The following is an 11,974-nucleotide window of genomic DNA, read 5'->3' on the forward strand; positions in this document are numbered from 1 at the left end:
CCAGAAGATAATAAGACGATGTACAAGAGGCATCATTGGGGAAAGAATTAATACTCATCTTTTATTTACATTTGAACTAAAAGTGGCATGTCCAAAATTATTCATACCCTTCTCGATAATCAATAGAAAAGCCTTTATTGGCTATTACAGCAGTCAAACGCTTCCTATAATTGCTGATCAGCTCTGTGCATGTCTCCACTAGTATTTTTGCCCATTCATCTTCAGCGAAGAGCTCCAACTCTTTCAGGTTGGAGGGTCTCCTTGCCATCACCCTGATCTTTAGCTCCCTCCACAGATTCTCAATTGGATTTTAGTCAGGACTCTGGCTGGGCCACTGCAAAACGTTACTGTTTTTGTCTGCTAACCATTTCTTCACCACTTTTGCTGTGTGTTTTGGGTCGCTGTCATGCTGAAATGTCCACTGGTGCCCAAGGCCAAGTTTCTCTGCAGACTGCCTGATGTTGTTGATGAGAATTTTGATGTATTACATAAAAAATAAAACAGTACATAAAACAGAAGACCAGAAGTCTTCTTCTTTGTCCAGATGAGCATTTGCAAAGTGAGCTCCTCAGTCTATTTCCTCAGTGAGCTCCTTTGTCTTAGACTGTCCACAAACCAACAGCAGAGAGCTTCTGTTTTTCACCTGTTGAGTTGATTAAAACAGCTGTTCCCAATGAATCAGGGTAATTAGGCTGCTTTAGAACAGCTTGGACTATTTGGAATGGTATAGATCTTTGGATTTTCCCATAGACTGTGACAGTTTGCAAAGGGTATGAATAGTTTTGGACATGCCACTTTTTGTTCAAATGTAAATAAAAGCTGAGAAATATTTTTTCCACAATGATGCCTCTTGTCTTGTTATCTTTTGGAAGAAGCCTGTGTCCTTTCCATTAAAAACAAAAAAACAAAAAACTGGCTGGTTGAATAAAAGTAACTTTAAGTCAGAATTTGCCGGGGGTATGAATAATTTTGGGCTTGACTGTATCATTTCAGCCTTCCAGAGCATACTTCAGGATATATTCATAAATGTTCTGTCAAAATACACAATATCATATCTGTTTGTTTATATTGAGCCTTTGAAAGTGACAGATTGCATACAAAGAGGGAGATATTGACATATACCATAAAATAGGAACAGGTGAGAAGAATTGCTTTGCTTAGTGAACCATAAATGAAGGATCGAAGATAGAAATGTGTATGTGAAGTGTGAGATGGTCTTAAGACAAAGTCTTCCTAAGTTACGCTGTAAAAAAAATAATTTTCGAAAGATTATTAGTTTACATTTTTATAAGAAAAAGCTATTTGTGACCCTGGACCACAAAACCAGTCTTAAATAGAATGGGTATATTTGTAGCAATAGCCAAAAATACATTGTATGGGTCAAAATGATCGATTTTTCTTTCATGCCAAAAATCATTAGGATATTAAGTAAAGATCATGTTCCATGAAGATATTTTGTAATTCCTACCGTAAATATGTCAAAACTTAATTTTTGATTAGTAATATGCATTGCTAAAAATTAATTTGGACAACTGCAAAGACAATTTTCTCAATATATAGATTTTTTTTTAGCACCCTTAGATTCCATATTTTCAAATGGTTGTATCTCGGACAAATATTCAAATACAAATATCCTAACAAACAATACATCAAGGGAAAGCTGTTATTTACTTTAAAAAAAATCCCCTTATGACTGGTTTTATGGTCCAGGGTCACATTTTAGTCTAAGTAATTGTGATTTTTTTTATTTTTTTTTTTTTGCAATGTACAAAAACCGAGTATGAAGACTGACAGCTTCTTGCAGGAATTATCCAATTCAGCCAAACATTATTTTGAGGTTTCAGACCACCACTCAATGTTAACAAAATCACAGCCAAAACAGATTTATTAATTATGCAATTAAAGCTATTATACTCAGTGATTCGTGAAGTCAGTGTGGTACGAAATTGCCTGTAACAGTCATGCAACTGTCATGAAGTATGTTGAATAGAATACAAAAAACTTAGTATATCTGTTGCTGTAGGTCCTACAATAAGCCTCTAGTGACTTGCATGTCTCTTCTGAACAATTCAAGAGTAATTGTCTTGATAATATATGACACTGTGCTCCAACTATTTGTTTTTGGCTCCAAACACTTGCTTAAAAGTAACAATTTGGCATTCTTCCTCTACTCAATCCACTTCACTTGAAAGGAATATACATAAGCTTGAGTACTCCGTTCTTGTTTTGATCACGTTAGCTGATAAGAGCATTTAAAAGCAGTTGGTGAACTGTAAACATCACAGGCCTTTGGGAATGAGACAGGTCATATGGGCCATTAGTGTCACTCAATTATGCTAAGAGCCCTTGAGTAAAAGCAAACAATCACAACATTACTGCTAATGGCGTAACAAATGAGTGTTTGTTGTAGACGTTTAAACCGTTCCGATAAATCTAACCCGATATTGTTCTTAGCAATTACATCAGTACTTGTAGTTCTACAATATTTATCATGATGAGTGCAAATTGGATTAGACAACTTGATTTTCCATCTTATTTATGTACAATACACTGTCAAAACTTGATGTGGTAAAAACTAAGTCATTCAAGTTATTTAAAATAACTGAAGCATCCTGACAACATTAGGTTACACTATTGAGTGTCACCTTTTAAAAACCCAATGAAGTCAAATTTAAAAGTTTTGTGGATTTTAATCATTTTAATAAAGGTGAATTCAGGTAAATTTTTACATTTTTCACAATCACCTCTTTGGAAAAAAGTGTCCCAATTTACAGAAATTTACACTATAAATCATATACATAACCTCCATTCATTTTTAACATGCAATAGTCTGTTGTACAGTTTAAATCTTTATATTTCAATGTATAAATACACACATAGGCCTATTTAAGTAGTGGGATAACTGACCACTACACCAACAGGGACTTCAAAGGATTAGTTCACTTCCAGAACAAAAATTCACAAATAATTTACTCACTCCTTGTCACACAAGATGTTCATGTCTTTCTTTCTTCAGCCAAAAAGAAATTATGTTTTTTTGAGGAAAACATTTCAGGAATTTTCTCCATATAATGGACTTCTATGGTGCCCCCGAGTGTGAACTTCCAAAATGCAGTTTAAATGCAGGTTCAAAGAACTCTAAACGATCCCAGCCAAGGAAGAAGGGTCTTATCTAGCGAAACGATAATGTTTTTCCTTGAAAAAAAAAAGTATACACTTTTTAACCACAAATGCTCGTCTTGTCTAGCTCTGCTATGCGCATGTGTGTGCACTCGGGTTCAAGACAGTTTTTTCAGGTATTTCGAAAAAACTCCCATCACTCAAACTTTAAAATCGTCCTACATCGCTCCAGAAGTACCGACCCAGTGTTTACAAAGTGAAGAAGGTCAAATGCTCTTTACAAAATGTAGGATGATTGGAGGAGAAAATTCTGGTTGAATGAGATGTAGTTAAAAAGTGTATAAACTGTAATTTTTTTTAGAAAATATCCAATCGTTTCGCTAGATAAGACCCTTCGTCCTTGGCTAGGATCTTTTAGAGCCCTTTGAAGCTGCATTTAAATTTTGGAAGTTCAAACTCGCGGGTACCATAGAAGTCCACTATATGGAGAAAATTCCTGAAAGGTTTTCCCTAAAAAAGATCATTTCTTCATGACTGAAGAAATAAGGACATGAACATCTTGAATGACAAAGGGGTGAGTAAACTATCTGTAAATTTTTGTTCTGGTAGTGAACTTGCATTCTAAATACGTAGATATAGATATGGAGTTGGTCCACTTTTGAGAGGTGTTTTCCAAAAACTTTTGTTTAAAAACTTTGGACTTCACACATTTTTGTCCGATCAAATGTTTTTTAGAGTGACATTGGGTACTAAAACAAAAATGACTATAGCTTTCATTAGGAAAGGTTGCTACCCAGGCTCACTGGAAATACGTGCTTGAGGTGACATTTCTACAAAACTCAAAAAAGGTACCTATACATATGAATCACTGCAGTTTCCAGTTAAAATGAACACTAGAAGCAGTAAAACTCAGACAACTTTTATTCCTTACCTAAACTATGATTTACAGGGTCAGAGTTTCAATTAGGAAAGCCTAATTTAACACAATTCATTGCAGAATATTGTATTATGACTTCAAAACAATTTACTGTACATGCTGTGACTTTTGAAAATGTATACGTTTGAATGTTAGCATCACATACAGTATGTATAGGTTTCATTATACAGTAAGTTCCATTCCACTTGGGAAGTGAAAAGCGAATAAAGTGCTTTCACAACGCGTCATCAATCAGCCATATTGGCGGCACTGAACATAAACAAAACTCTTAAAAATAAAGGTTCCAAAAAGGGTGTTTTTGCAGTGATGCCATAGAAAAAACATTTTTGGTTCCACAAAGAACCATTTTGAAGAACATTTTAAAAATCTAAAGAACCTTTTCAACTATAAAGAACCTTTTCTGCATTTGAAAGGTTCCATGGATGTTCAAGATTCTTCATGGAACCATCAATGCCAATAAAGAACCTTTATTTTTAAGAGTGAATGCCTCTGAACCGAACGCATATTTTGCTGATTATTGCTGCTGAAAATGCTCAATTATTGTCATGTTTTTGGCTGTACTGATCAATCGGACCAAGGAAAACATTTGTAGTACTATAGACCAACAAAAGTTATAACAAATCAATAAAATACATACCTCTGGGTACTTTTTAGCAGCACCGTTTTTACGTACCTCACTGCACGTTTCAAGGCAGTTTCAAAAAGAAATGTCCACTGAGTGGCGCTTAAACACGGGTTCAATACGTGAACCCTGACATGTTTTTGTTACGTTGATATAGGTATGTATTGCTGTGTTATTATTACATTGCTTCAGGCACATATTGCAGCGGTTCAGAGTTCAAATATCCGGGGACTGTTGCCAAAAGTTAATGCTCTATCGAGTTGAAAATATGCCCTACACCAAACCCAACCCCAAACCTACCCGATAGTGCAAAACCGATATAAAACTAAAATTTTTGATGCCATTTGAATCTTCCTTTTGTGTAGATTTAAACTCTTTTGTCGAACCATACTTACATTGGATTCGAACTGCAGCTCTTCATCTCTCAAGTACATCTCTGTACTGTGTGAGCTACTGAACAAACCTACTGGCTATGAAAATCCATAGATATGAAGCGGGATATGTCATGCTAACATTCAAAAGCATCAGTTTTCAAATCTCCAAGCATATCTTGTGAAAAAGTGCCCCCAGGTAAATTTTTTGTCATGAGACCAGGGAGCAAATCAAGAAGAGTGCAAAAAACTGTCTGAGGAACAAAAGGCGTTTGCGATTGGCCAAACTGAACCAGGATTTCCAGGGCAAGAATCTTGACAACATTAGAGTTTGTTCTTATCATTTCCAGTCAGGTAGGTGAAATATTAGGCTAATATCTTAATTAATACTGCTCATACGTTTCTTTACCATTGATTAACTTTAGTTTTTCAAAATATCGCACACTTTCCAGCTTACTAAGTCCTTCTCTATATGATTTAGCAGCTTCCACACTTTTTTTCCATGGTTTAGACTGCATACATTAGCAGAACAAAATATTCAGCAGTACTATAACCTTGCAATCCTTGCTGTTATTTACATCTGAGTATCACCAATATGGCCGTGCATCCAGATAACTGAGCCTCTGACTGGGCATTTCATTTTGAAACTGCCGTGAAACGTGCAGTAAGGTATGTAATATCATTGTTGCAGAAATGTCACCATAAGCACGTACTGTAAGTGATTTCATGCAGTCAGATTAAGTAGAAATAGACAATTAACGTAACAACTGCACATTTTTACCATTTACAGTGTATTGTCCTGAGATAAGCACTCATGTGACAGATTTGATTGATTTGCAAATGACTAATACATTTGGATTCCCCAACCATTTCTGAGACATGAATCACCCCTAATATCATCACCCACAATGCACTGCAGAGCTCCACCAGCTCTCCTCCATTAGATGATCTAACTCACTGGCTCTTCTTTTGACCATGTCATAAAAAGCAAGAGCACATGAGGAATGCAGAGAGAAAGAGGCCAGTAATCTCCGAGCTGGAAGGTGGGACTCGTGCCTGAACAGGGCTGGCCTGTTTCCCCCAATGCTGCGGGAAAACGCCATGGCAACCCAGTGTTTCAGCACTCAGACTGGGTGGAGAGGGAGTTTATATAGCAAAGGAGCACCAGAGAAGCAGCCAAAATCTGGCAGATGTATGCTGGAGGTCAGCTGAACACCTGTCTCCAGCTCTCTCACGGCGCAGCCAAACTTCTCACTCATTACTCACCACATCAGTTACGTGTGTTTAGAAAAAAAAGGTATACCATGTGTTGTTTTAGTTCTCCACCGGTTATGGTCCCAATTATGTCATTGCGAAGTTTAAACAGACTGATGATTTCATATGTAAGGCTGCACCATCATTTACTGTCGTTATTAAACAAATACAGCGATTAAACATCTAGCGCTCGTATTTCACACGTATGTTTTTAATTATGTCAAATGAAGGCCCACCTAACATGATCTACATTACGTCATTCATGAGGAATGTCCAGGTTCCTGCCTGCAATTCTATGTAAATGAAAAGGGACAAGCTGCCACATATGACATGCCAGTGAAGTTTGATAATTAAAAAACTTTCCAGCAGGTTTTCAGAGTTTGGGTACGCTGTGTGCTCTGGCAACACTCTAATTAGGAGACGTCACAGCTAGTGACTTTTATTCTGCACAGCCGAAACAGACTTGTACTGAATTCAAACTTAATATTTTACGGAGCCCCTAAAGGGACATGGTGGTGAGAAAAAATATTTTTCAAATCTTTCATACTCCTCCAAGAAACTTTGTGTTCACTCGCAAAACTTTTGCATCCCCTCGCAAAGATATTTGCATTCTCTCCTAAAACCAGTCTAGTTCGGAGAAGCACTTCCTCTTTACTTTACAGCTTGCAGTGGTTCACACAGCTCCATATGTTCACAGTGGAGAGGTATATAGAATTTTATTTTGAACTTGGACTCAGGTAAGAAGAAATACAGTGAGTGCTTAGTTCAAGCTGTAAGTGAACAGGAAGTGTTTGTCTGAACTCAGCTGATTTTGCGAAAGAAAGCAAAATCAGCTTTCTGAGGGGATGGAAAAAATTTGTGAGCGAATCCAAAGTTTCTCTGGGGAGCGCCAAAGTTTTGCGAAAGAGAGCAAATATATATATAATGAACGTCTTCGTGAATAAAATAACCTTAAAATTTTCATGAAAAAAAAAGAAAAAAAAAAAAAAGAAAAGTACCTTGGTGGGGAAAAAAAGTAAATAAAATGTCAAATTAAGATGACCATAACGAAACAAAACAAAACAAAACAATCTTGGTATATATAACAACAGCAAAAAGGTCTTGGAGAGGAAAAAAAAAGACTTTTGGGTGGTGTAGAACAGAAACTTGAGACCACTATCCTCCAAGTGGTCTGAAGGTTTCGCAATAGAGGATACTGACGTAAACCCTAAGATTTACAATAGTCTTTCAGCATTCAAAACCTACATATTACATCTTCACACAGTCAGCTCTCTCTTCAAAACTATTATGCAAGTCTATTATTACTATAGCAGTGTGATGAAGCAGAAAACTAGCTTATTTTTTTATGAAACGAATATTTTGAATGCAAACTTCTTCAGTTTTAGTTCAATCAAACCCCTCTCTCAAAATCATAGACACTCATTCAATGCCTAAAACAAAAGTGACCGATATCAGCTCCAAAGCCAAAGCCTGAACAAAACTAGCCTTCTTTAAACAACCATTCCGGGCCTAATCACACCGTGAGCCAAGATCACAATGACCTTTCCTCTGAGACGCATTATCAATCTCAGCTGTAGATTCTCCGCCTCTCTAGCAGAAATGCTTATTATGGTCATTTGCAGTTCAGATGAACCAAACGAGCATCTAGGGAGAAGGTGTGGTGGACGATAATGAAATCTGAGAGTCCTGTATCGCCTGTCCTTTAAGCTCATATTTGGCACTACGAGCATGCTAATGCTTTCATCACACGGTTATGAAGATTAGCAATGAAAACAATATCTCATTTAATTGTGCTTGGCGGGATAAAATTGACCTTATCTCTTGGCTGTTTCCCACAGAATGGCTTTTTAATGCGTTCATTTGCGCATGAAAATTGAAAGCAAATGTGCAGAGATTCCATATAATGCTCAGTTCAGGATTTGGTGGTCTTTGCACACAGCAGAGGTGGTCTCATATATGCAGTGGGTTCTCCCTCACTGCAGCCTCTCCCATGATGTCATGAGGGATGAGGTCACTGTTGTCATTATGTGTCCAGAAGGAGCAGGGGTCCTGCCTGTCTCTCTGAATGAGCACAGGTGCAGGGCTCTGGCTGTAACCAGACTACTCTCGGTGCTGCAGAACAGCGGCTCATTGAAAACATGAGTGTCAAGAGCAATCGTGGCCTGCGCTCATGCCTGCTCCACTCACATCACACAGCACGTACGTCCCAGTCCCAGCAAAGAACATGCATGTTTTTGCACGTACACGTACAAACACGTCATCCTTATCTACAGCTCATGCTGTAGAAAAAAGACGCTATAATAACTTGGACTTTACAGTAAGGTGCAATTCACTAACAGCATGTATGAACGCATTTCAACATATACTAATATGCTTTTAACATATTGTATATATTATTATTTGTTAATGTTTTATAAATAAGCAGTGAACAACTTTAACCTTGATTGAATCTAATTAAAAGTGTTACCAATTTCATGTAAACTCTAATCCTTTGTTATGAACTGTATAATTATATATACTGTATATATATATATATATATATATATAAATGTTAATGACTTAATGTATTTTAATATTACTTCACGTAATTAACATTAAATACATATTTTATATACAGTACAGACCAAAAGTTTGGACACACCTTCTCATTCGTGTGTCCAAACTTTTGGTCTGTACTGTAGTTTTCTCAAAAACACAAACATGTACATTCATGTTGCTTGCATATTATTGTAGCCCAATATGTGCTGATTACAATGTAATCAGACTTTAGCCATTAATATGTTTTTAAGATACTGAAAAAAGCACAAATGTCAGGGCATGTCAAAACTTCTTCAGGGCCCCTAAACACCCTCAGACCCCAGAGGGTTAAAGATGGGTCGTGGCTGGGTCTTCCAACATGACAATGACCCAAAGCACACAGCAGGAAAACAAAACCAAGGAGTGGCTCCGTAAGAAGTATATCAAGGTTCTGGAGTGGCCTAGCCAGTCTACAGACCTAAATCCAATAGAAAATCTTTGGAGGGAGCTGAAACTCTGTGTTGCTCAGCGACAGCCCCGAAAACCTGACAGATCTAGAGAAGATCTGTATGGAGGAGTGGGCCAAAATCCCTCCTGCAGTGTGTGCAAACCTGGTGAAGAACTACAGGAACCGTTTGACCTCTGTAATTGTTAACAAAGGCTTCTGCCAAATATATATAAAAAAAAAATGACTCCAGTGATCAAATACTTATACATATATACAGTACAGACCAAAAGTTTGGACACACGAATGAGAAGGTGTGTCCAAACTTTTGGTCTGTACTGTATATGTAATGAATATATAAGTAATGAAAGTATAACTTACATAAACTGTCATTTATATATAATTATAGTTAATATATCATTAATATACTTTATTATTATGTAAAAGACATATATAGTATGTATACTTCTAAAAATACTTAAGTGCTTTAAGTACTTTTTTACTTTAAGCACTTAACATTATATATTTTTTTTCACTTAAAAACATATTATACTTATACTTTAAGTCAGTCATTAATATGTATTAATATATAATTAATATAATATACCTTTAATTAATTAATTAGTTAACTAAAATATTTAATCATACTTAAAGTACTTAACATTTTGCATACATTTTTTCACTTAAAAATATATTATACTTATACTTTAAGTCAGTCATTAATATATATAATTAATATTTAATTAATATACTTTATTATTAATTTAATGAATTAATATACTTTTAAAATACTTACACTTTAATTACTTAGAATTATATATATCTTTCACTTAATATTATATATGTTATACATAAATTATACTTTTATTAGAATTAAATTATTATTTAATTATACTTAAAGTGCTTAACAATATACATATACATACAATATACATATATTTTTCAAAATATATGTGACCCTGGACCACAAAACCAGTCATAAGGTAAAATTTTACAAAACTGAGATATATACATCATATGAAAGCTCAATAAATAAGCTTTCTATTGATGTATGGTTTGTTATGATGGGACAATATTTGGCCGAGATACATCTATTTGAAAATCTGGAATCTGAGGGTGCAAAAAAATCAAAATACTGAGAAAATCACCTTTAAAGTTGTCCAAATTAAGTTCTTAACAATGCATATTACTAATCAAAAATTACATTTTGATATATTTATAGTAGGAATTTTACAAAAAATCTTCATGGAACATGATCTTTACTTAATTTCCTAATGATTTTTGGCATAAAAGAAAAATCAATAATTTTGACCCATACAATGTATTTTTGGCTATTGCTACAAATGTACCCCAGCGACTTAAGACTGGTTTTGTGGTCCAGGGTCACATATTATATTTACACTTTAAGTCAGTCATTAAAATAAATAATTATATTTAATATATAATTAGCATTTATTATTATTTTAATTACTTAATATACTTTTAAAATACTTAAATTACACTTTAAGTACTTAACATTATATAATTTTTTCCCTTTAATATATATTTTATACTTAAATTATACTTCTATTATAATTAAATTATCATTTAATTATACTTAAAGTACTTAACATTATACATATAATTTCACTTTAAATTGTATACTTATACTTTAAGTCAGGCATTAATATAAGCTATATATAAAATTATAATTAATATATAATTAATATACTTAACAATAATTAATATTATTATTTTAATGACTTAATAATATACTTTTAAAATACTTAATTACACTTTAAGTACTTAACATATATATTTTTCACATATACTTAAATGATACTTTTACTATAATTAAATTATTATTTAATTATACTTAAAGTACTGAACATTATACATATATTTTTCACTTAAAATATATTATATTTACACTTTAAGTCAGTCATTAATATATAGAATTATAATTAATATATAATTAGCATTATTTATTATTATTTTAATTACTTCATATACTTTTAAAATACTTAATTACACTTTAAGTACTTAACATTATATATATTTTTCCACTTAATATTATATATATATATATATATATTATACTTAAATTATACTTTAATTATACTTAAAGTACTTAACATTATACATATATTTTCACTTAAAATTTTATACTTATACTTTAAGTCAAGTATATATATATATATATATATATATATATATATATATATATATATATATATATATATATATATATATATATGCATGTATAATTAATACACTTTTTTAATGACTTAATAATAAACTTTTAAAATCACTTTAAGTACTTGATATTATATATATTTCACTTAAAAATCTATTATACTTATACTTTAGGTCATTCATTTAGTTAATTTATTTATTATAGTATAGTATGTTTACGTATTAAGTAGTTTTAATTAATACACACACATAATAATTACAATTACAATTCTAACAATTTTAATATATAAATATTTTACTATATATTATGTATCATATATTATATTACATACATTTTATATTATATATCAAAATATTGAATCTTTTTTTAAGTTTCTTTTATTTTATTTTTTTAGTTTAGCACCACCAAATTAGATGAAAAAGCAAAGAATGTTACAAAAATGCTCCATTCTATTGTTATTGCTGCTTCTGCACAAAGATGTCTGATATGGTGCTTGTATCTGAGATCCACTGAAGTGGGAATAATTTATGGC

Source organism: Garra rufa, chromosome 14, assembly GCF_049309525.1.
Source record: "Garra rufa chromosome 14, GarRuf1.0, whole genome shotgun sequence".
NCBI lineage: Eukaryota > Metazoa > Chordata > Actinopteri > Cypriniformes > Cyprinidae > Garra > Garra rufa.